General features: G+C 39.0%; 1 pseudogene; it reads left to right on the forward strand.

Moving 5' to 3' along the window:
- Positions 1–779: 779 nt before the first annotated feature.
- Positions 780–23,308, forward strand: LOC138439173 (large ribosomal subunit protein eL14 pseudogene; annotated as a pseudogene).
- Positions 23,309–25,263: the final 1,955 nt, after the last annotated feature.

Consider the following 25,263-nt stretch of genomic DNA (forward strand, 5'->3'; position numbering starts at 1 on the left):
TATACACTGCGTGATTCCATTTATATGATATTGTTGCAAGGCAGTATATCTGCTCAGAGAACAAGTAAGTAGATTCCAGGGGCTGACAATGGGATATTTGTTGATTCCAAAGGAATGAAGAGATATTAATACATTTTGGGGTGAGATATATACTATATACTTTCCTTATAGAGGTGGGTGCACACAGATTATGTTCATGAAAACTCTCAAAACTATACATGAAAGGGTACATTTAGTGTATGGAAATTATGTTATTTTGAAAGGAAAAAGAAAAAAGAATTGGAAGCAGTCATATTGGCATTTTAGACCCATAAACCCAAACCTTATTTGTGGTTAAGCTTACCAACTGTGTAAGGAGTGAGGTGGTTGAGAAGAACTTGCTGTTAATACTCTCTCTCTTGAATAAGGTGCTGTAACAGGAGATCGCTTTGTACTTGTATATCACAGAACACTGTGTACCTCTGGTTTATTTACATTTCTGTATGTGTGTTATATGTGACATTAAAAAGTTCATAAATATTTTAACACTCTAAGCCACAGATAACCTCATTCCTAAATATCAACCTGTGAAAATACATGCCAAATTTAGTAAAACATGGAACAAACAATGACAAATTCTGAGATATTGAATAATATGCATAGCTCTATACTTTTTGATTAGCTCACAGAATTCAACAAAAATAAAGAGCAACAACTGAAGTGTCAATGTTTTATTTCTCACCGAACATGAGAAAGTGAAGGATGTGGTATCATGCCATAATTTTTAACAAGTCCACACAATGATGTGGGGCATACCTGGGCTAAATGAGGAAATCTATCATCAATATAACAAGATAATTATTAATGTGTATGTGTTTGGTGTGGGGTTGGATTGTGAGTGTGTATTCGACTCGGAATTTTTAGAAGATGAGTTCTTGCTTCATGTGGTATGTCCCTGGTATTGTCAGTGCTGGGGGCCCCACAGAGTGGCAAGGCTTTGTTAATTTGGGGATTTCTGCCCCTCTTCTTATCCTCTGCAATAGACTTTGCCTTGCTAGTCATGTGTACCCAGGTTGCTGCTGCTTCATAGCCATCTTCAGGGCACTGGAAACTTTCTTCAAGGCTGATCCTGATCTTTCTGCCTAGATCTGCCCTATAGCCACTCCTTTAAAGATTCTGCCCCTGCCTCTCTCTTCTCCCTTTTCCGAATCTAGGGTAGTCTGTCTAGGGTATGCCCATGTGTCTTTGTATTTCAGGTGGTGACAGGTGAAAGGGTACAGACGGTTCCTGCCATCTTTCTCCCAGAGGTATTTTATTCCCTCTCCAAATTCTCTCTCTCTCCTCCAAGGTTTAAGCTTTTCAAAATAAAAATGGAACCACATGGAACAAGTTTCTGTTATCTTCCTGTTTTATCCATTCTCTCAGAGGTTATGCAAAGAAGCTAACTGAAGGAAAGAAAGGGGGAAAAAATGAAGGAAAAAAAGCTTAACACCTTAAAATGTTGTATTTGCATAATTATTGGCAGGTTAACATGCTGAAAAACAAGTCTTAAATGTGTAGCATGTGAATGAAGAAAATTCTGCTGAATATATGAAAAACAGTTTATTAAATGCTCATGTATGATTTTCTGTGGATGTGAGACATCATTAAAAATGTCAACTCACCCTAAAATAATCTATAAAATTATTATTAAACCAATAAAAATGTTAATAGTAGATTTAATTGGGGCTATTGAAGAAACTCAACTGAATTATATTGAACTCATCTTCAAAATATTGTTGTTGTTTTGTCGCTCAATTGTGTCCAACTCTTTTTATGACCCCATGAACTGTAGTATGCCAGGCTCCTCTGTCCTCCACTGTCTTCTGGAGTTTGCTCAAATCCATATCTATTAAGTTGGTGATGCTATCTAGCATCTCATCCTCTGCTGTTTCCTTCTTTTGCCTTCAGTCTGTCCCAGCATCAGGACAAAAGATTAAGAACACCAAAAACATGAGAAAAATTCCTAAAGAGAATGAAGAAAAATTTGCCAAGGGACTGTTGTTGTTTTGGTATTTTCATGTGTTTTTTTCTGTTATTGAAGGAGGAAACAGAACAGACAGCATCTTTAAAGTAGGACTCCATCTTGGGCTGAACTGTGGACGTTTAGCTATAGGCCCAGTATCTATGGAAACAACATATCAACTGGAAAACCAGACCCCCCGGATGGATTGCCCCAGGGCTCATACCTAGATTCTCCATCGCCTAAAAGAACACCCTAATTATCTGTGTAATCAAATAGAATTATAAATGTTAGTATGCTTTTTGGGTATGACCACAGGCCTATTGATAATTGTCCACTGTTAACTACCTAGGCTTAAGGCATATGAATCATGGGTTAACTTTGATTGTATCTTTATTTTTGTTGTTCAGACTAGTTTCAGGGAATTTGGGGAGGTGGGTTTGGGCATGTACACTTAGGGTGTGTAAGGTTTTCACAAAAACTGGTCGGGGTCCTTGGCTAAGAGGAGACTCTGCCTTGGGCCCGCCAGTGTAATAAACTGCTCTCCACTATCTGCATTGTCCTTCGGAGTGAGTTTGTTTCCCGGAACGTTGTGGCTACACCATTATTTTCAAAGCCAGTCATTGATTATTAAAGTAAATGCGCTGATTTCTTCATATAACGGGTAGCATATAGAAATAGACTTTTATATTTCAAATATCTCTGACTGGTCATGTCACACTTCAATTATGGCTGCAGTTGTCATGGACTAGTGCTTCCCTGGTGGTGCAGAGGTTAAAGCGTCTGCCTGCCATGTGGGAGACCTGGGTTCGATCCCTGGGTCGGGAAGATCCCCTGGAGAAGGAAACGGCAACCCACTCCAGTATTCTTGCCTGGAGAATCCCATGGACAGAGGAGCTTGGTGGGCTACAGTCCACGGGTCACAGAGTCGGACACGACTGAGCGACTTCACGATCATGATTCATTTAAAATACAATACTTATACAATTGAATTCTGGGAGGTCCAACTAAAATGAAAATAATGTTTTAATAAGAATTATAGTTTCAGCTATCTATATTCTGAAACTACTCTTTTAGGAGTTATAATATATAAAACTTTAATAAGAGAAAATGCGTCATCATTTAAAGGGCAGCAGCTACACTAGAAAAAGGTCAGTCAAAATTTCTTTAAAGAGAGGAAATCACACAGACCTTTGGCTGTACATATGGATGTTCTCAGCAACTGAATCAAACCTGCACGTCACCCTGGACCCGGTGCCCTCGCATCCCCCTCCTCCCCTGGTGAATTGACGATGCAGGAAATTCCCTGACCCTCTCTGGCAGCTGCCCTGGGCTGCAAGTGGAATACCAGGTGCAGCAAAGACTGGATTCTAAACTCTGATTCTGCTCATTTTTGTCTGTTTTGATCATTTTCTTAGCTCTTTGAGCTTTCAGTCAACAGAGCTGCCAAGCAACTTCAAATTTTTTTGTCATAGGAGAAAATCCTGTATCTAGAAAGAAGTGGTGCATTCTGATTCTTTCCCCACATTCGGCCATGTTACTGTAGGTATCAAGTTCTCAGTATGTAAAGGTAATGTTTTCATAAACTTTGGGAAGTTTGTACTCTGTTCTTCTCTCTTTTTTTGTAACCAACAAATGTATTTTGCCACAGTTCTGGAAGCCAGAAGTCAGTAATCAACTGGCAGGCACTCACACTCTGGATGCTCCAGGGAAGAGTTCTTTTCCTGTGTTTTCTAGCTCCTGGAGTCTGCAACATTCCTATATCTGCCTTCATCTTCTGCACTGCCTTCCTCTCTGGGTGTGCCACTCCATTGTAAGTCATAAATTCCCTCAGTTGACGCTGCGTTTCATATTCGTGATATAGTTTAGACAGCTTTTAAAGTCTCAGTCGAGGCTTTTGAATCTCATGTTGAAAATATGCGTTTTCATACTCTAAAGATGCTCTCTCAGTTTGAGACTTTTATTTCATTCAATTGTCTTCAAATAACTTTTAAATTATCACTTGTTTTCTCTTTTAACTCTGTTTAAAGAAATTAAAATCCGCTTCTGACTGATTATCTTGTCTCATTTTTCTGAACCACCTTTTCCCCTCTGATTTAGAGTTGCCATCATCAGTGTAAGTCTTCTCTAATGAGACGAGGCACACTCATCGGGAAGTTTCAGAGATTTTAACTCTCTCTCTTTATCACTTACAAGAGTTCCCATTGTGTGTTGAAGTTTTCAAGCATTTTGTTGTTGTTCTTTTAGCTTCTCATTCTTTCCTGCCATTCAGAAGCTTTCAGCTTTCTGAAGTTGAGCATTTGCATCAAAAGTATTATTCCCATGTGACATAATTCTTTAAGCTTCTGAGATAACTTGAAGTTATATTTGGACTCAGTCACTCTGAGTTGTAGGGATTTGGGTGCTCTTAAGTGACTGTGACTGCCTCTAGAAATAAGCTTCCCTGGTAGTTCAGCTGGTAAAGAACCTGCCCACAAAGTAGAAGACACTGGTTCGATTTCTGGGTCAGGAAGGTGCCCTGGAAAACAGTGACCCCTTCCAATATTCTTACCTGGAGAATTCCATCCAGAGGAGCCTTTTAGAGATAAGCTATCCTTTTTCCATTAAATGAAACTTTTTGTAACTCTCTTTACCGTTCTCTGCCAAGGTTTTTTGTATCCCTCAGGGACCCATTTGCATCTCTACTAAATGCTGCCAAACATAGTTTGTAACTTCAGAGGACTGTTCTCCTCTGTGTGTGATTTGAAGATTTTAAAGTTGTTTGTAATCAGGCTGATCTCACTGATCTCTTGATATTCTTCAACTCAAACAGAAAATCTTTCCATTGCTCTTTCTTTTCCCCTTTTTAAAGTAAATTGGCTTTTTATATGAAACCCAATCAAAGCAGTTTGCACTAGAATTTCATGGGGAAATCTAAAGATTAGAGCCTTGTGTTCATGACACAGACAACACCATCAGAGTGCATGCATTGGGTTCATTAGAAGTTCAAGTATCTGGCCGCCAGGAGGCCCTCTGGTTCCAAAGGGCACTACAGCTCTACTGTGGAAGTTATTAATAGCCTGTGGGTTACAAGTGCTTGCCTTGACCCCTGCATATGTTTAACTCCAACTCAAGTACCTGGCAGCCAGTACAGACCATTCATGGGGCTGGTGTGGGGAAAGGGTGGGGTGGGGCAGATTTTATAAATTAGTGCTCTCTAACTGTTTTCCAGTACTGCATTGTCTGTCTTGCAGGTCATAAGGGTGGGCCCTAGTCTGACTGGATTATGGTCTTATAGGAAGAGGAATAGACATTTCTCTCTCCACCATGGGAGGATGTTGGTCATCTGCAAGTCTCCTTCTGATCTCATTTAACCTTTATTACTTCCTAAAGACTCTCAGAGAGGTAGGCACTCAAATCAATCCATAGCAGGACACTCCAAGATAGAGCTGATTCTTTAAACCCATTCTCTAGACTCATTATGTCCTTACCTTCGGAAAATTGAATTCAGTACTTGAAGTCAGCTGGGTAGGGGTGGGTTGCTGTCAGGTTGCCATTCCTCGGAGAGCTACCACATCCTACTCAAGGAGTTTCCCAATGTAAGGCACTGCAGTGCAGTGGTTAAGAGACCTATATTCAGAATGACAAGTTTTGAAAACTAGCTCTGCCACTTACCAACCAGATGAAAATTGAAAGTGTTAGTCACTCAGTCGTGTTTGACTATCTGTGATCCCATGGACTGTAGCCCACCAGGCTTCCCTGTCCCAGGGATTCTCCAGGCAAGGATAACTGAAGTAGGTTGCCATTCCTTTTTCCATGGGAACTTCCCAACCCAAGAATCGAACCTAGGTCTCCCGAATTGCAGGCAGATTCTTTACCATCTGAACACCAGGGATACTAACCAGGTAACTCTGGCAATATATTTAACTTATTTTTACCTGTTTTGACATCTGTAAAATGGGGATAGTAATAATATTTGCCTCATAAAGTTATTTTTTAATTGTTGTTGTTCAGTTACTATTTCATATCTGACTCTTTGTGACCCCTTGAAGCATGCCAGGCTTCTTTGTCCATCGCTGTCTCCCCGAGTTTCCTCAAACTCACGTCCATTGAGTCAGTGGTGCCATCCAAACATCTCATCCTCTGTTACCCGCTTCTTCTCTTGCCCTTAATTTTTCCCAGCATTAGGGTCTTTTCCAATGAGTCAGCTCTTTGCATCAGGTGGCCAAAGTATTGGTGCTTCGGCTTCAGAATCAATGAATATTCAGGGTTGATTTCCTTTAGTATTGACTGGTTTGATCTCCTTGTTGCCCAAGGGACTCTCAAGAGTCTTCTCCAACACCACAGTTGGAAAGCATCAATTCTTTGGTGCTCAGCCTTCTTTATGGCCCAACTCTCACATCCATATGTGACTACTGGGAAAACCATAGCTTTGACTAGATGGACCTTTGTCAACAAAGTGATGTCTCTGCTTTTTAAAACACTGTGTAAGTTTGACATAGATATTCTTACAAGGAGCAAGCTTCTTTTAGTTTTATGGCTGCAGTCACCATTCACATTGATTTTGGAGCCCAAGAAAATGAAATTTGACACTGTTTCCACATTTCCCCCATCTGTTTGCCCTGAAGCGATAGGACCGGATGCCATGATCTTAGTGTTTTGAATACTGAGTTTCAAGCCAGTTTTCACTCTTTCACATTCATCAAGAGGCTCTTTAGTTCCTCTTCGTTTTTTGCCATTACAGTGGTATCATCTCCATACCTGAGATGGTTGATATTTCTCCCGACAATCTTGATTCCAGCTTGGGATTCATCTAGCCCAGCATTTCACATGATGTACTCTGCATATAATTTAAATAAGCAACAGACTTTGTGTTTTTAGAAAAGTTTTACTTTATTTATTCATTGATTTATTTTTGGCTGTGCTGGGTCTTCATTGCCATGGGAGGGCTTTCTCTATGTGCAGCCAGTAGGGGCTATTCTTCGTTGAGGGGCTTCACTGAAGCCCATTGCATGTGCTTCTTGTTGTGGCGGCTTCCCTTTGTTTGGAGCATGAGTTCTAGGCATGTGGGCTCAGGAGCTGTGGGACATGGGCTCAGCTGCCTCATGACGTGCAGGATTATCCCAGACCAGGGACAGAGCCCATGTTTCCTGCATTGGCGGGTGGATTCTTAACCACTGGGCAACCAGGGAAGTCCTCATAGAGTTACTGTGTGGGTGAAACAAATGGTTCATGTGAAGCTTTAGCATTCCTGGTATAGAATGTGCTCAATAAGTGGGGGAACTGTTGTTATTTTTAGTATTATTATTTCTCATATGACCTATGAATGAAATCTTGCTACTCAGCACACCCCAAAACAAACTAAATTACATATTACCCTGCAAAATTGTTAGGGAGTTCAGAGATTGTCTATGGCCTTCATATACCCAGCCTCTCCTATTTTTCTGGTTAACTCTTCCTCTTTCCTTGATGTGATGATGTGATGTGAAGTCGCTCAGTCGTGTCCGACTCTTTGCGACCCCATGGACTGTAGCCTATCAGGCTCCTCCATCCATGGGATTTTCCAGGCGAGAGTGCTGGAGTGGATTGCCATTTCCTTCTCCAGGGGATCTTCCGACCCAGGACTCAAACCTGGGTCTCCCACATTGCAGGCAGACGCTTTACCGTCTGAGCCACCAGGGAAGCCTCTTTCCTTATAAGTTAGCTAATATGATGATACCTGTAACAAATTTACCTGCAAAGGCTGGGTATGAACAATCCTCTACTATTTATTCCTTGGCCCTCTAATTTCATATTAAGTATTGAGGCTCTTGACATTGATGGTGTTGGTTTAAATGTGACCTGACAATGCTACACAAAGTAACCAATCCTCATTTTATCCTCTTGAAAATGGGAATAATATAGAATCATTTGCAACTGAGTGGTATAGTTTGTATAAATAAAGTGATGCATATAAAATGTTGAGCCTAATGCTGAGCAAGTGCTCAATAATCAGCAATTCTTACTGGACTATCTTTGCTGGGTCATTATTACAAGCACAGTGATTGAAATATCCTCTTCTGTTGTTGGTAACAGAGTAAATATGCTAATCAGAGTATAAGCGCTAAGAGAACAAAAGGCTGCCTTAACCAACACTTTAGCCAGAGATCTCTAAATACTATTTAGTCCCCAGCTGAACTAGAATCATTCTGCTCCATGCATGCTGTCCAGCTTTTGTTCTAGGTTTGGCAGGGTTAGATAGTAAGCATTTTTAATTTTACTGGCTAATCTTTTGTAGAAACTATTTATCTCTGCTATGGTGAGGCAAAAGCAGATATAAACAATCTATAAACAAATGGGTATAGCTGTGTTCTATTGAAACCTTATTTACAATAACAGAACCCAGCTTTATTTGGTATGCCAGCCATAGCTTGTGGACGGATTGCTTGCAAATTAATAATTATCAACATGTCTTCTACAGACTGTATTTTTTTTCTTTAAAAATATCTGCCTATTTTGGAGCTTCTGTACATTCTAATTTGCACAATAATAAAAAACAATAAAAATATAATATCTGGATAAAAAATAACTTTTTTAGAACTGTTGATCTCATCCAGATTGATAGTTTTTAAGCTTTGTGAAGATAAAAAAAAATTCGAAGGAAATTTTAATGTGTCTAGAGCTTTCACTGAAGATAGAATGGGAATCATGGAGTCCTTCTCTTGAATAACAGGACAGCTGCCAACCTGCAGTCACACATTATTAGTAGGGCAAACTTTGCCAAAGAGATTGATCTTTGCCATCAATCTGAAGACAAAGGCAAAGACGTAAAAGGATCAGCGTAGAGTCTTGGAAAATTCTGATGTTACGATACACTGCTCACACTTTTTTGCAGCATGGGCTTTGTAGTGTATATCCTGTATATAGCTATATCATTTTATGAGTCAAAGTTTTTTTAGCACAAGATTAAATTAATTTAGTATAATATATAATCATTATTTCACACATAAAAGTCTGTTCTGAAAATTAAGAATCAAATAATGACATCTTCCTAATAAACTATGCTTTTTTCTTACTTTCAGTTTTCATTTCTATATTTGAAAATATAAAACTAGAGGTACAAGGGTGTAAATATTAGTTAATACTGACTATATTAAGGACATTAACTTCTACAAGTGAATACTAACTATATTGGTTATACTGGCTGTTATTAGTTAAGATTGCATATTCTATTAAACACTATTTTATATTGATTTTACTGGACAAGTGCACACATTTTTTAAATCAGATATTATACAAGAATCCTGTGACATGGTAAAAAAGTTTTAAATCTCTTTTAGTGCTCTAGGGATCTCCTGGTTTTACCTCTATGAACTCCTGGTAGATTTCTTTCTCTTCTGATTCTCAATAAATATGTTCTTAAACTCCCTTATTTGGCCCCTTGTTCTCACTTTGCCTGTATAGTAGTCTCTCATACCTTATCTGTTATTCATATCCACCAACCCATCAACGTCAATCTCCAGTCCTGAACTGTTGTCGGAGCTTGAGATATATATAATTAACATCTTCATTCAACACATATAGGACCTAACTTATTGTATATTACCATCAACACACAAATATACATGTTGTATTAATTTACTTGAATAATTTTCTACTTTTAAGCACACTGTTTTCCGTATCTGGACTGTGTCTAATTTCTCAGCCTTTACTCTCACTCTTCCTGCTTTATACCTTTACATTATTAGAGCTGAACTCTGCTCTTTCCCTGCAGAACATTTTCTTTTATCACATGGTATTGAAATTTGATCTGTTTCTAGGTTTATCTCACCTACTAAACTCTAAGCTACTTGAGGATCAAAGCCTTGTTTATATATCTCTGATTGTCCAGTACCTAATCAAGTGTTAAATACTGATGATAACATTGTTTGAACTGAATTGACTGAATTGAAATGTATGAAACTCAAGCTATATCTACAATTCACTGCTATGTTATTCCTCACCAATGGACTGATGTTGGACAGTCTTGATGCAAACTGTAAAACTCTATTCTTATCCATAGGTGGCAGCAAGCTCCTAAAATGAAGAAAATTGTCTGTGCACAATTAATGATTGATCATAGAAGTTAAAACCACATATTCTAATGTATATTTTGGCCTTCATATGAATAACAACTATGTAAGTTCTCATTTTCCAGAAATACTAAGGTGAAGAGAATACACCTTGAACTAGAAACTCTTTGAAGTATCTTTTCTGTCTTGATTATTCAGTATCTCCTCAGTCAGCCTTTGTATAACTCCTTCCAGTTTATTCTATATAGAGGCTGTCATGCTGGCATCTACATTTTTGTTTGCTGGTTGCTGAGCAAAACTGTGAAGTTTTTTCTATTCACTTTTAGTGACATCTTTTTTGTTGACCAGAAGCATTTATCACGTATTGCATATCAGCCTTCCTGAAATATCCACAAATCAATTTTTAATAAAATATAATTTATATCTTCCGTCTATATAGCCATGGACAAGAGTTAGAAGCATTCTTTTCTTTTTTTTTTTTTTTGACTGCACTGGGTCTTAGTTTACACTGCTTATGCAAAGACGTTAAGGAGAAAAATAGGCCAGAATGGCCCCAGTTGTGAAGGAGAGTGAAAAAGTTGGCTTAAAGCTCAACATTCAGAAAATTAAGATCGTGGCATCTGGTCCCATCACTTCAGGGCAAATAAATGGGGAAGTGGAAACAGTGAGAGACTTTATTTTTTGTGTTACAAAATCACTGCAGATGGTGACTGCAGCCATGAAATAAAAAGACACTTGCTCCTTGGAAGAAAAGCTATGACCAACCTACACAGCATATTAAAAAGCAGAGACATTACTTTGTCCACAAAGGTCCGTCTAGTCAAAACTATGGTTTTTCCAGTAGTCATATGTGAATGTGAGAGTTGGACTATAAAGAAAGCTGAGTGCCGAAGAATTGATTCTTTTGAATTGTGGTGTTGGAGAAGACTCTTGAGAGTCCCTTGGACTGCAAGGAGATCCAACCAGTCCATCCTAAAGGAAATCAGTCCTGAATCTTGATTGGAAGGGCTGATGCTGAAGCTGAAACTCCAGTACTTTGGCCATCTGATGTGAAGAACTGATTCCTTGGAAAAGACCCTGATGCTGGGAAAGATTGAAGGCAGGAGAAGGTGACAACAGAGGATGAGATGGTTGGATGGCATCACTGATGTGATGGACATGAGTTGCTCCGGGAGTTAGTGATGGACAGAGAGGCCTGGCATGCTGCAGTTCTTGAGGTCACAAAGAGTTGGACACAACTGAGCAACTGAACTGGACCCAGCTGTGAGAGGTTTGGTGAATAATGTTTTGAAATATTAGTCCATCTTCTTTCTCTTCCTGCCAATATTTCATCTTTTTTCTGCTTAGGTATTTAGTATAGTCTTCTCTGTGTTCCTTGCCTCAAGGAGAGTTCTGAGACAGAAACTGAGAATATTGTACTGAGAAACTTTCAGCTTTTGCTTGAATTGCATGAGTTCATAGGATAATTTAGTGCGTGACAATACAGAAAGAATAATCTGTACCTTGAGAATAGAGTGATACCATTGAACTTCTGTACTCTGTAAAAAAAATATTCCAGATAAGGATGGAATAGAAAAAGGAGAGTGAAGCTACGTGTATAGAGAACACCAGTTGGAGAGTAGAGGACCATGTGTCATTGTCCCAAAGACCTGGCTAGACCAAGCAAGAGCACATGTTTCCTGGCTCATTATTTTTGTATTTACAATTTTCTGTATCTTGCCAAACACGAAGTTATTACAATTAGAGCAACATCTTATTTTTCTGGAAGTAGCTGTTTTGTTGATGTAATTATTATAGACTTTCTATTTCACTCTCAAAATGCCATGGTTTGAGTGATAAATTATAGTCATTCTAATTATAACCAGTGCGTATCAAATGTATGCTCTTCTTTATGTCCTTCCTTATCCCCCTTTCTCATTTTCAAGAGAATTTAAAGCATCCTTATAAATAAACATGATAAGAGAACATGAAAAAATAAATATATTGAATTCAAAGGCCATAAATAGAGAAAATAAAATAAAGCAAAGAATAATGTCAGCACACACAGTGAATAAGATAAGGTTTCCTGTATCCAAGATAGGAAAATGCATTTAGGTTTAAAACCAACAACAGGATTTATAATAACAGTGTGATGAAAACATATCACTAGCTCATTGCAACACACCAACAGGAACTATTTGATGGACCAAAGACAGATAATCTGAATTAAAACATTTTTGAGTCAGAGTTTATCAGTTTTCTCATTGGATACCTGCTGTAAACAATGCATGAAACTGAAGTACTAGAATGAACAAAGCCAAGTCTAGACCTCGTGAAACTTATATTCTATTAGAGGAAACAGATAATTAACAAGTAAAATCAATAATTTTATTCTATTCAACTGTAAAGGAAGTAAAACTGGTGCTAGTTTTAGATAGAGGTGTCAGAAGGATCCAAGAATAAAATATAAAATCAGAGTAAGATAATGTGGCCTCAATATCAATTAAACAAGCTAACACTATTTCTGAGAATTAAAGGCTCAATTAATAATTAACCAATCTGTAATTTAAACTATGTTCATTAGATTTACATTTTCATAATGAACACCTAAAAAAGTCTTTTTGATTCTCCAATTTGATTTTACATTTTAGCCATTTTTGCTATTAATATCAACTCAAGAAAGCTATATTTTAAGGTTGAAGTAATAGATGTTTAAACTAGAAAATTGAATGTATGAAGAAAAAATTTACATCATTCCAGATTTTTTCTGTGTGACTAATTATTTACATTTAATTATTGTTTTATAATAATTTTTTATTTTTATGATATATTATTATTATTGTTTATAATAGATAAAGCTGTATGTCATCACTTTAATTGTTACATACACCTGTATCATTGTATGAAGTGAATGGTTGTGCTTTAGTCTTTGGCATGAAGAAATTTATAATGATGGTACTGTATTTGAAATGACATAACAGATTATTACAAGTAGAAAACCCTACTAAGTCATTGGCCAGTATATTTGGAAATGAAATTTCTTTTTTTTTTTTCCCTCTGTACATGGCTTTTATTATTTACATAATACAATATAGCATCAATGCTGAATAGCATGATTATGTGCAATACATAAATATGTACTATCTGTACACATCTGCAAATCTAACTTTAGAACTAAGGTACATAAAATTGAAAGCAAAACTGAATGCTTTAAGAATAAAAGTAAAAACTAAGACTGAACACTGCAATAAATCAGAAGTAGTGCCTCGTGTACATACTTAAAACTATTTACAGATGAAAACAGGCATTACCACGACACTAATCTAACTATACTCATTTATATATAAAAAACACAAGTTTCATACATCACAAAAAACCTTCCATTATAACACAGAAGTGATATTACCAGACAAGCATCAGTGAAGTATACTGCCTCTTCTAGTTGTTATTGTACAATGCTGTAGATAATGCAGCCCATGCAATACACCCAAGAACACTAGAGTCCTACACCCAAGTACAATTAATATAAAGCAGCCCTCTGCAAGTGGTGCTGGATACCACTAAGAAGTCTACTGCAGCCATGTTGGTTATGATTTTCCATGCAGAAGGGTACAGTTACATTAAGAACTGAAGTCTTTAAAAAAGCTTTAAACATTCTTTCTTGAACCAAAACATTCAACAAAATATGCACGTGAAAAATTAACTATTCAGATACCTTTGCAAACTTAAAATTCAGATGCATGTTACTCCATAGAGCTGCTGTATGTGAAAACCAAACGTAGTTTTAATTTCTTCTTGTAAATAAATTAATCCTAGTGCAGTTTTGTTCTACACATTTTTAGCAATGAGAGTAATGCAGACACTGTCTGGTGCAGGCCAGCATAATAAGCTTCAAAGATAGCTCAAGACCCTGTTGGCTTGATGCATTTTACTCTTTAACCAGTTAAACAATGTGTACCTTTCTAACTATTTGTAAATAAGGACATTAAGCATTAAAATTATTTTGGGCTAAAATTTTTTACTAATATTTTAATCTAGACATGTTGAACAATAATGCACATTAATTTCATAATAAGAGAAAAATTTTATTATACATTGTTTACTAAATATACACACAAAATGCCAACATGTTTGACTTTTTAATGTTTGTTGATAATGTAACAACTTATTCTATTGTTTATTCTAGAAGTTATAAAAAAGCATAAGTATTCAAATTCTAAGATATACTTTACATTTAATCATATATTTGTATTATATATTAAGAGCATTTTCTGTCATTTTAATCTTTTAAATTATAGTAAGCAATGGTTATATAATATATAAGACATTGAGCAGAGCATGACACCTAAATACTTTTCTGTAGCTGGAAAAACTGCCTTTGGGGAAAATTACAGATAGATCCTGCCTCCTTGGATAGAGACAGTGCTTTGTCTCTCAGGCAAAGGTTCCTTTTTTCTGGGGAGGATTCCTTTGGTAAGGCTTTTTATTGGAAGTTATTGCTGCCTCATAGTTCCTGGGGAATCACAGTACAATGAAATAGCCTAAAGCAGATGTTTCAGACCAGGAAACGTGTTAAATCAGTGCAAGGAGAGGCCATATGCTGAACACAATCATTTTCTCCCTGGGAGATAATCTTAGCCATGTATTTTGCTTATAGACTATCAGGATCATTTTCCCTCGAACCCAGCTAACTGGACCAAAGATTGTAAGCTAGAAAGATGGAATTTTGATGGCACAGCATATAGGGTGGAATGGACTATTTGTACTGCATTAGTTGTCTGTGTGTGTGTGTGTGTGTTTGTGAGAGAGAGAGTCTCTTGGACTGCAAGGAGATCAAACCAGTCAATCCTAAAGGAAATCAGTCCCGAATCTTCATTGGAAGGACTGACGCTGAAGTTGAAACTCCAATACTTTGGCCATCTGCTGTGAAGAACTGACTACTTGGAAAAGACCCTGATGCTGAGAAAGATTGAAGTCAGGAGGAGAAGGGGATGACAGAGGATGAGATGGTTAGGTGGCATCACTGACTCAATGGACATGAGTTTGAGTAAGCTCCAGGAGTTGGTGATGGACAGGGAGGCCTGGCGTGCTCTGTCCATGGAGTTGCAAAGAGGCGGATACAACTGAGCGACTGAACTGAACTCTGTGTGTGTGCATGTGTGTACACAACAAATCAGACTCAGAAAAATGTATCATCAAATACTTTGACGGTCTGCAGTGGTTCACAGGACTGGATCTTCCTTGTGGTAAAAGTACCAAGCTAAAGGGAAGGGATATGTTTTCACTGTCAAGAAACCCAGTAAGGATTTAAGTGTGAGAAAGGAAATGAGAAAGGCCTTGGCCCTGGCAGGTAAGAATCTGCTTTCTCCTTAGAGAATAGGTAGTTGGGCCCAGACTGTGAGGTGAGAAAATGCCTGGTGCCTTCAGTGATAGATGAATTGGCTTCTCCTTTGTAGAGAATGGCTTGCCTCTCAGGGACTTGTTAAAAGACTTACTGAGGCATATTAAAAATTTTACAAATTTACAAAACTCTGTAATAATCTAACTAGGAAAATAATTTGAAAAAGAATTGATACATGTATATTTATGATTGAATCACTTTGCTGTACACCTGAAACCATCACAACATTGTTAATCAACTATGAAAGTGGGGTTTCCCTGAAACTCTCACAACATTGTTAATCAATTATACTCCAGTATAAAATGAAGTTTAAAAAAAACTTCATGAGTTTATTTGAGCAGAAGTTGATTGGAATCAGACAGTGCCAAACTGGAAGTGGTTAAGAATGCTCCATGGATAGGAGCTCTGGAAGAGACTCTTCTACAGAAAAGAGAGAAGCAAAACAAAGAGATTATTGATTGGCGGTTGCTTAAAGCCTAAACTGTGATTGGTTGACCTTGGGTTTTGATTTCTTAACCTTGAGGCATTTACAGGCTTAGATTTTGGTTTGCTTACATCGCTGCCATGGCATTAGAGCCATCTCAGCCTAATGATTCATGTTGTTTAATTAGTTTAACAGACTCTAATGCAAATTGGAAGTTGCCCTAGAAGTAATGCTCCTATTTTAATGCGACGCTTCAACAAATTCTAGATGATAAAAGTCACAGCCTGCTCTCAGTTGTACTGTGGGAAGTGGGAGCACACAGTGTCTTTCCTGTACCAAGGCTTGGGGAAGCATCAGCAGTTTTCCCACAGAAGGATAGCTCTGAGTCCTGGATACATGTGAGGCAATAGCCTGGAAAACTTAAAACACTAGGAAGAAGCTTAGAGCTAATTTTATTAGTTGGACTAGTGGGATTTAGTGTTACCATATAGTGGGAAAAAATATGACCTTGTTTTCTACTCATAGACTAGAGTGGCCATTTATATAAGGGTTCTGTTATAGCATGGAGGAGGATCAAAGAGGACCCTCCCTTGTGGGCCTAGGTTCTTGGTAAGGCCACAAAGAAGAATCTGAGGTCTTACCTGTGGCAAAAACAAGTTTATTAAGTAAGGAGCAGAAATAACACCACAAGGAAGAGGTAGGCCAGGCCAAGAGAGGCACTGGCCCAGGAATGATGAGGTGTGGGAGTTTTCAAGACAGGACATTTACATATTCATTTAGGTGGGTATGGACTGACAGTTTTGATTGACAATTGCAAGTTACATAACAACAGGCTCTGATATGCATGCCTTTCCCATAATTCTGTCTATTATAATCATATGTATATATAGAATATTTATGACAATTAAGGAACTCCCGACTGCCTGAAGTCACTTGAGGACACAGCTGTGTTTTAAGGGCACATGTGCTAGAGTTCAAGAAGTTTCTGTGATTAATGTGTAGCATATCTGTGAGCTCTCTTGGGCTACACTAGGGTATGTCTGGGGTGGAGTTTAAAGTTCAGCTTGAGTCTTTTCTAGGCAACCCCTTGTTGCTCATGCCTAACTTCCTACCTAAGAGTTTCAGGTTTCTAATAATGCACTTTCGCACCATTTATTAAAAATTCTTACCAAAAACTATTCAGATAAGTTATACAAATTGTTGCCCCTATTTTACAGATAGAGGCAACAGATATTTTACAGATAGAAAACAGAAACTTGGAAAATTGAAATTACTTGTCAAGAATACACAACAAGCAAACAACATACAGAGCTCTCAAATCCATAGATCTTTGGCCATAAATCCTATATCCATTCTATAATAAATCAGTCATCTTCACATTTTACCTACATCTCTATGTACTTTCATACAGTTTTATTGAAATAATTCTTGTGTGTCTTGATTCTTATCATTCATTTATTCACCAGAATTTATTGTAAGTGACCCAGGTGTCAGCACTCCTGCTGACCTCTGGCTTCTTTACCCATGGAACCCAGGTCTTAGCTCTTGTTTAAGCCTCCTTTTCCAAAGAGTGAAGAGGCTTCAAGCCTATACATCAAATCAAAGATTTCTTAATAGTGTCACCCAGGATTCAAAAGAGAGGGCCTATATTGCACATTTCACAATAAGTACCTCAGAAGTTCTCATTCATCCTTTTGTATCCTCCAGCCGTTTCAGTTTTTCGTCAAAAACTGCCTGGCACACTCTTCCGCCTTCCAGTTCCCTTTTGGAAGGCAAGTTCCTCTCTCTGTAGCAAAATCCCTCTTCCTAAAACCTTGAAGCTAGGCAGCACAGGCTTCTAGAGGCTTGGTTTGAACCCTGAAATAGCTTTGCTAACTCAAGCATTCATAAAGAACAAAGAGAAGCTCTCTCTTCAAGGGGTATTGTCACCAATAGAGGTTGAAGTACTTCCTACATGTGAATGGGAATTATCTCCCTGTGGGAAGATAACCATTATTCAGAGAGAAAGAGAAAATAAGAGAGAGAGATGGTGCAAGGAGATGGTGTGTGGAAGGTTGTTTGTCTTTTCTGGAAACTTGGAGGAATACCAGCCATGCAACACTCCCCCCAGTGATGGGTCTCTTGTCTCAGTTTGCTCAAGCTGCTCTAACAAAATACCTCAGACTCGGTGGCTTAAACAACAAACATATTTCTGACAGTTCTGGAGCCTGAGAAGCCCACGATCAGGGTACCAGCAGATACAGTGTCTGGTGAAAACCTTCTTCCTTGTTTGCAGATGACCTTCTTGCTGTATCATAGCATGGCAAAGTCAAACTCTGCTGTCTCTTCCTTTAAGGGCACTAATCGGCTCATGAGCGCCCCACCTTCATGACCTAATCTAGACCCAGTTACTTCCCAAAGAACCCACCTCTTAAACCATCAAAATAGGGGTTAGAATTTCAACGTGAGAAATGGGGGCACAAAGATTTAGTACACCATAGCCTTTAACCCCAATTATCCCTCACTTCTCTCCACAGGAGGTCTATGCAGACAACAGACCTAAGAAGCAAGAGAGGAGGGAAGACTTCTGAGGTAATCACGCAAATCTCTGCACAGATTGCTCAAACAGGATAAGACATGCAAGATAATATACAAAGTATAAACTGTTTCCCTCAAACAACAATGCTCTGTAAGATTAAATATTTAGCACATATCATATGATTTTTTCAGTTTCTTTTTTTCATGCATTTAAAATTAACATTGTAACAAATTAGTTAATTCTAGGCCCTGTAGTAAATAAATATTCAATCATGTAAATTTAGTACCAATTGAACCATGCTAATGAGAACAAAAATAGTTTTCACTTTGTGCTTGAGCCAAGTTCTTTAAAAAAACAGTTTTAATTTCTAAAATAAAAGTACTTTTCAATGTAGAGAATATAAACAATGTCAAAAGAAGATATATTTTAAAAGCCACTCATAATCCTACTGTTAGGTAGTTAGAATAGGAAAAAGGAGTCCAGAAGCTGGTTTTAGAAAAAGCAGAGAAACCAGAGATCAAATTGCCAACATCCACTGGATCATCGAAAAAGCAAGAGAGTTCCAGAAAAACATCTATTTCTGCTTTACTGACTGTGCCAAAGCCTTTGACTGTGTGGATCACAATAAACTGGAAAATTCTGAAAGAGATGGGAATACCAGACCACCTGACCTACCTCTTGAGAAACCTATATGCAGGTCAGAAAGCAATAGTTAGAACTGGACATGGAACAACAGACTGGTTCCAAATAGGAAAAGAAGTACATCAAGACTGTATATTGTGACCCTGCTAATTTAACTTATATGCAGAGTACATCATAAGAAACGCTGGGCTGGAAGAAGCACAAGCTGGAATCAAGATTGCCGGGAGAAATATCAATAACCTCAGATATGCAGATGACACCACCCTTATGGCAGAAAGTGAAGAGGAACGAAAAAGCCTGTTGATGAAAGTGAAAGAGGAGAGTGAAAAAGTTGGCTTAAAGCTCAACATTCAGAAAACAAAGATCATGGCATCCGGTCCCATCACTTCATGGGAAATAGATGGGGAAACAGTGGAAACAGTATTAGACTTTATTTTGGGGGGCTCCAAAATCACTGCAGATGGTGATTGCCGCCATGAAATTAAAAGATGCTTACTCCTTGGAAGGAAAGTTATAACCAACCTAGATAGCGTATTCAAAAGCAGAGACATTACTTTGCCAACAAAAGTCCATCTAGTCAAGGCTACGGTTTTCCCAGTAGTCATGTATGGATGTGAGAGTTGGACTGTGAAGAGAGCTGAGTGCCGAAGCATTGATGCTTTTGAACTGTGGTATTGGAGAAGACTCTTGTAAGTCCCTTGGACTGCAAGGAGATCGAAACAGTCCATCCTAAAGGAGATCAGTCCTGGGTGTTCTTTGGAAGGAATGATGCTGAAGCTGAAACTCCAGTACTTTGGCCACTTCATGTGAAGAGTTGACTCATTGGAAAAGACTCTGATGCTGGGAGGGATTGGGGGCAGGAGGAGAAGGGGACAACAGAGGATGAGAGGCCTGGATGGCATCACCAACTCGATGGACATGAGTTTGAGTGAACTCTGGGAGTTGGTGATGGACAGGGAGGCCTGACGTGCTCAATTCATGGGGTTGCAAAGAGTCGGACAGGACTGAGTGACTGAACTGAACTGAAAAAACAAGGAAGGGAAAAGCCCGCCTAAATAGCACAAAGAAAGGTCCGAGTACTGGAGTGAGAACCTCAGTAGAACAAACAGCACCCCTGGCTAGCCCGATTTCCATAGGGCAGGCCCAGGGGGAGGAAAAACACATAAAAAGAGGAGCCAAAGGGCCAGGGTCTCTCTCCCACATGCGCTCTCTCTCTCTCTTTCTCTCTCGCACTCTCTTTCTCTCTCTCTCTTTGTGTCTATTGGGTGGGCATGCCCTCACACCTGGAGGATGTATTTTCTAAATAAAACTGAGCTGTAACATGGAGCTATAACACTGTCCAAGAGCTGTGACATGCTGAGTGCTTAACATCCATTACTACAAATTTTTGTTGTGATGAGACAGAATGAGGAAATTACACACTCCCCTGACACTACTAGCATTAGTAAAGTAATGCTCAAAATTCTCCAACCCAGGCTTCAGCAGTACATCAACCATGAACATCCAGATGTTCAAGCTGGTTTTAGAAAAGGCAGAGGAACCAGAGATCAAATTGCTAACATTTTCGGGATCATCGAGAAAGCAAGAGAGTTCCACAAAAACATCTATTTCTGCTTTATTGACTATGCCAAAGCCTTTGACTGTGTGGATCACAACAAACTGTGGAAAATTCTGAAAAAGACACCAGACCACCTGACCTGCCTCTTGAGAAACCTATATGTAGGTCAGGAAGCAACAGTTAGAACTGGACATGAAACAGCAGACTGGTTCCAAATAGGAAAAGGAGTATGTCAAGGCTGTATATTGTCACTCTGCTTATTTAACTTATATGCAGAGTACTTATAACTTATATGCTGGAAGAAGCACAAGCTGGAATCAAGATTTCCAGGAGAAATATCAATAACCTCAGATACACAGATGACACCACCCTTATGGCAGAAAGTGAAGAAGAACTACAGAGCCTCTTGATGAAAGTGAAAGAGGAGAGTGAAAAAGTTGGCTTAAAGCTCAACATTCAGAAAACTAAGATCATGGCATCTGGTCCCATCAGTTCAGTTCAGTTCAGTCACTCAGTCATGTCTGACTCCTTGCAACGCCACGAACCGCAGCATGCCAGGCCTCCCTGTCCATCACCAACTCCCAGAGTTCATCCAAACCCATGCCCACTAAGTTGGTGATGCCATCCAACCATCTCATCCTCTGATGTCCCCTTCTCCTCCCACCCTCAATCTTTCTGAGCATCAGGGTCTTTTCAAATGAATCAGCTCTTCGCTTCAGGTGGCCAAAGTATTGGAGTTTCAGCATTAACATCAGTCCTTCCAAAGAACACCCAGGACTGATCTCCTTTAGGATGGACTAGTTGGATTTCCTTGCAGTCCATGGGACTCTCAACAGTCTTCTCCAACACCACAGTTCAAAGGCATCAATTCATTGGCACTCAGTTTTCTTCATAGTCCGACTCTCACATCCATACACAACCACTAGAAAAACCGTAGCCTTGACTAGACGGACCTTTGTGGACAAAGTAATGTCTCTGCTTTTTAATATGCTATCTAGGTTGGTCATAAGTTTTCTTCCAAGGAGTAAATTTCTTTTAATTTCATTGCTGCACTCACCATCTGCTGTGATTTTGGAGCCCAGAAAAATAAAGTTAGCCACTGTTTCCACTGTTTCCCCATCTTTTTGCCATGAAGTGATGGGACCAGATGCCATGATCTTAGTATTCTGAATATTGAGCTTTAAGCCAACTTTTTCACACTCCTCTTTAACTTTCATCAAGAGGCTCTTTAGTTCTTCTTCACTTTCTGCCATAAGCATGGTGTCATCTGCATATCTGAGGTTATTGATATTTCTCCTGGAAATCTTGATTCCAGCTTGTGCTTCTTCCAGCCCAGCATTTCTCATGATGTTCTCTGCATATAAGTTAAATAAGCAGGGTGACAATATACAGCCTTGATGTACTCCGTTTCCTATTTGGAACCAGTCTGTTGTTCCATGTCCAGTTCTAACTGTTGCTTCCTGACCTACATACAGAGTTCTCAAGAGGTGGGTTAGGTGGTCTGGTATTCCCATCTCTTTCAGAATTTTCCACAGTTTATTGTGATCCACGCAGTGAAAGGCTTTGGCATAGTCAATAAAGCAGAAATAGATGTTTTCCTGGAACTCTCTTGCTTTTTCCATATCCATTGGATGTTGGCGATTTGATCTCTGGCTCCTCTGCCTTTTCTAAAACCAGCTTGAACATCTGGAAGTTCACAGTTCATGTGTTGCTGAAGCCTGGCTTGGAGAATTTTAAGCATTCCTTTAGTAGCGTGTGAGATGAGTGCAATTGTGCTGTAATTTGAGCATTCCTTGGCATTGGCTTTCTTTGGGATCAGAATGAAAACTGATCTTTTCCAGTCCTGTGGCCACTGCTGAGCTTTCCAAATTTGCTGGCATAGTGAGTACAGCACTTTCCCATCACTTCATGGCAAATAGATGGGAAAACAGTGGAAACAGTGACAGACTTTATTGTGAGGGGCTCCAAAATCACTGCAGATGGTGATTGCAGCAATGAAATTAAAAGACACTTACTCCTTGGAAGAAAAGCTATGACCAACCTAGAGAGCATATTAAAAAGCAGACAATCCTCTCACCGAATCCCTCCAATGTGGTGTTCAGACACTTCATAGAAGTTGGTCGAATGTCCTACATCTTCTTTGGGCCTCATGTCAGGAAGCTGGTCATGATTGTAGATGTTATTGATCAGAACAGGGCTTTGGTGGATGGACCTTGCACTTAAGTTAGGAGACAAGCTATGCCTTTCAAAGGCATACAGCTCACTGACTTCATCCTTAAGTTCCCACACAGTGCCTGCCAGAAGTATGTCCGGGAAGCCTGGGAGAAGGCAGATATCAATGCAAAGTGGGCAGCCACAAGGTGGGCCAAGAAGATTGAAGCCAGAGAAAAGAAAGCGAAGATGGCAGATTTTGATTGTTACAAAATCATGAAGGCAAAGTAAATGAGGAACAGACTAATCAAGATTGAAGTTAAGGAACTTCAAAAGGCAGCTCTCCTGAAAGCTTCTCCCAAGAAAGCCCTTCTTGCTAAGGGGCAGCTGCAGTAGCTGCTGCTGCTGCCAAGGTTCCAGCTAAAAAGATCACCACTGAGGGTAAGAAGGCTCCAGCCCAGAAGGTTCCTGCCCAGAAAGCTGTAGGCCAGAAATCAGCACTTCCTCCTAAAACTCAGAAGGGTCAGAAAGCTCCATCCCAGAAAGCCCCTGCTCCAAAGGCATCTGGCAAGAAAGCATGAGTGCATAAGAGGCTATTCAAATCAGAATAAAAGTTCTTTTTGATGTGCTGGCAAATTTAAAAAAAAAAAAAGGCAGAGACATTACTTTATCAACAAAGGTCCATCTAGTCAAGGTTATGGTTTTTCCAGTAGTCATGTATGGATGTGAGAGTTGGACTGTGAAGAAAGCTGAGTGCCGAACCATTGATGCTTTTGAACTGTGGTGTTGGAAAAGACTCTTGAGAGTCCCTTGGACTGCAAGGAGATCCAACCAGTCCATCCTAAAGGAGATCAGTCCTGGGTGTTCATTGGATGGACTGATGCTGAAGCTGAAACTCCAACACTTTGGCTACCTGATGTCAAGAGCTGACTCATTTGAAAAGATCCTGATGCTGGGAAAGATTGAGGGCGGGAGGAGAAGGGGACGACAGAGGATGAGATGGTTGCATGGCATCACCGACTCAATGGACATGAGTTTGGGTGAACTCCGGGAGTTGATGATGGACAGGGAGGCCTGGCGTGCTGCGGTTTATGGGGTCACAAAGAGTTGGACATGACTGAGCAACTGAACTGAACTGACACTACCATGAAAAAATGTCTAACTGTAATATTTTTGATGCAAACTTTCTTTATTCAAGAAAGGAAATTTAAAGGGATTTAAATAAAGAGAAATTAATCTGTCTCCCTGAAAGCTGACTGTGGTGACAGCATCAGGATTCAAGTTAGAAAGTCATGACAAAGAGGTTGTTGGATTACTTTTTCCTTCCTAAAGATTCTCCTTTTGGAATTCTTTGTAAATTCCTTAAGGGACAGAATCAAGTTTTATGAGTTTATATAATCTGAGCCCTCTTTATTTAAAAAAATATATATATAAAATTAGGCATACAAAAGTGAGAAATATTTAGAAAGAAAAAAATCACAATTGTAGTACTTTTATTAATAATTCCCTTACTTCTAAAATACATTTTCATGCATTTTTGGATGATAGTTTTTGAGTGCCTCCTCACATAAAGCAATATTATAGCACTTAAAAAATAGAATATGAAGATAATTCAATACTTTAGCTAGGTGACTGAAATGTTTTATTATTAATAATAATTTAGAAAAATTTATTTCAGTTTCACTGTTTACCACTAGTGCTATCACATAAAGTTTTAGGATTCCTGTTTCCTTTGTTTGTAGGCTATAAAGCTAGGTCAAATTTTTACAGACTAGCTTTTGAGTATGTTTATTTTTAGACCAATTTTTCATCCATTTCTACACTTCTAGTGTTAGATGTTGTTGGACATGTTTATATAGGTTCTGACTCAGGTGCTAATATCCTTGTGACATGATTTAACAGAGAAGAAAAAATCTGACTTCATATTGGATCTATTTCTTTAGCTCTAAACCTTTTGCTCTGTTGCCTGTGCTTGGTCATGTTGGCTCTGCACCTCTCTAGAATGTTGCTTTTAACCTGAAATATGCATGATAGCCCATTCTTAAGGCTCTGACCTTTAAAGGTGTAACACTTTTCCATTCATAGAGAAAGTTGTAGAACAGTAAATAACAACTGTTTTTTTGGAGGTTTACAGCAAGATTGTAACCAAACCTATATGAACAGCTACAAAAACAAAGGATTCTGGCACCAAGAAGTTTGCAACAACCAGCCACACCCCCTCCTCTGGTAGTATAAAGAAGCCTGAATTTTAGCTGGGATGGGAAGATCCCCTGAAGTAGCACATAGAAACCCACTCCAGTATTCTTGCCTGGAGAATCCCCATGGACAGAGGTGCCTGGTGAGCCAAGTCCATAGGGGTCTCAAAGAGTCAGACACGACTGAGCGATTAAGCACAGCACACAAGATGGTTCTTTGGGACACCAGTCCACCATCTTCTTGGTCTGCTGGCTTTCCAAATAAAGTTGCTAGTCCTTGCCCCAAGGAATGTAGGAAGCAGAAGGAGTTTGGACATCTGATAATGACACCAGCCGAATTGGTATGATGGATGGTAGAAAGCCATTCCTACACAGAGACAGCTA

Source organism: Ovis canadensis, chromosome 4 (genome assembly GCF_042477335.2).
Source record: "Ovis canadensis isolate MfBH-ARS-UI-01 breed Bighorn chromosome 4, ARS-UI_OviCan_v2, whole genome shotgun sequence".
NCBI lineage: Eukaryota > Metazoa > Chordata > Mammalia > Artiodactyla > Bovidae > Ovis > Ovis canadensis.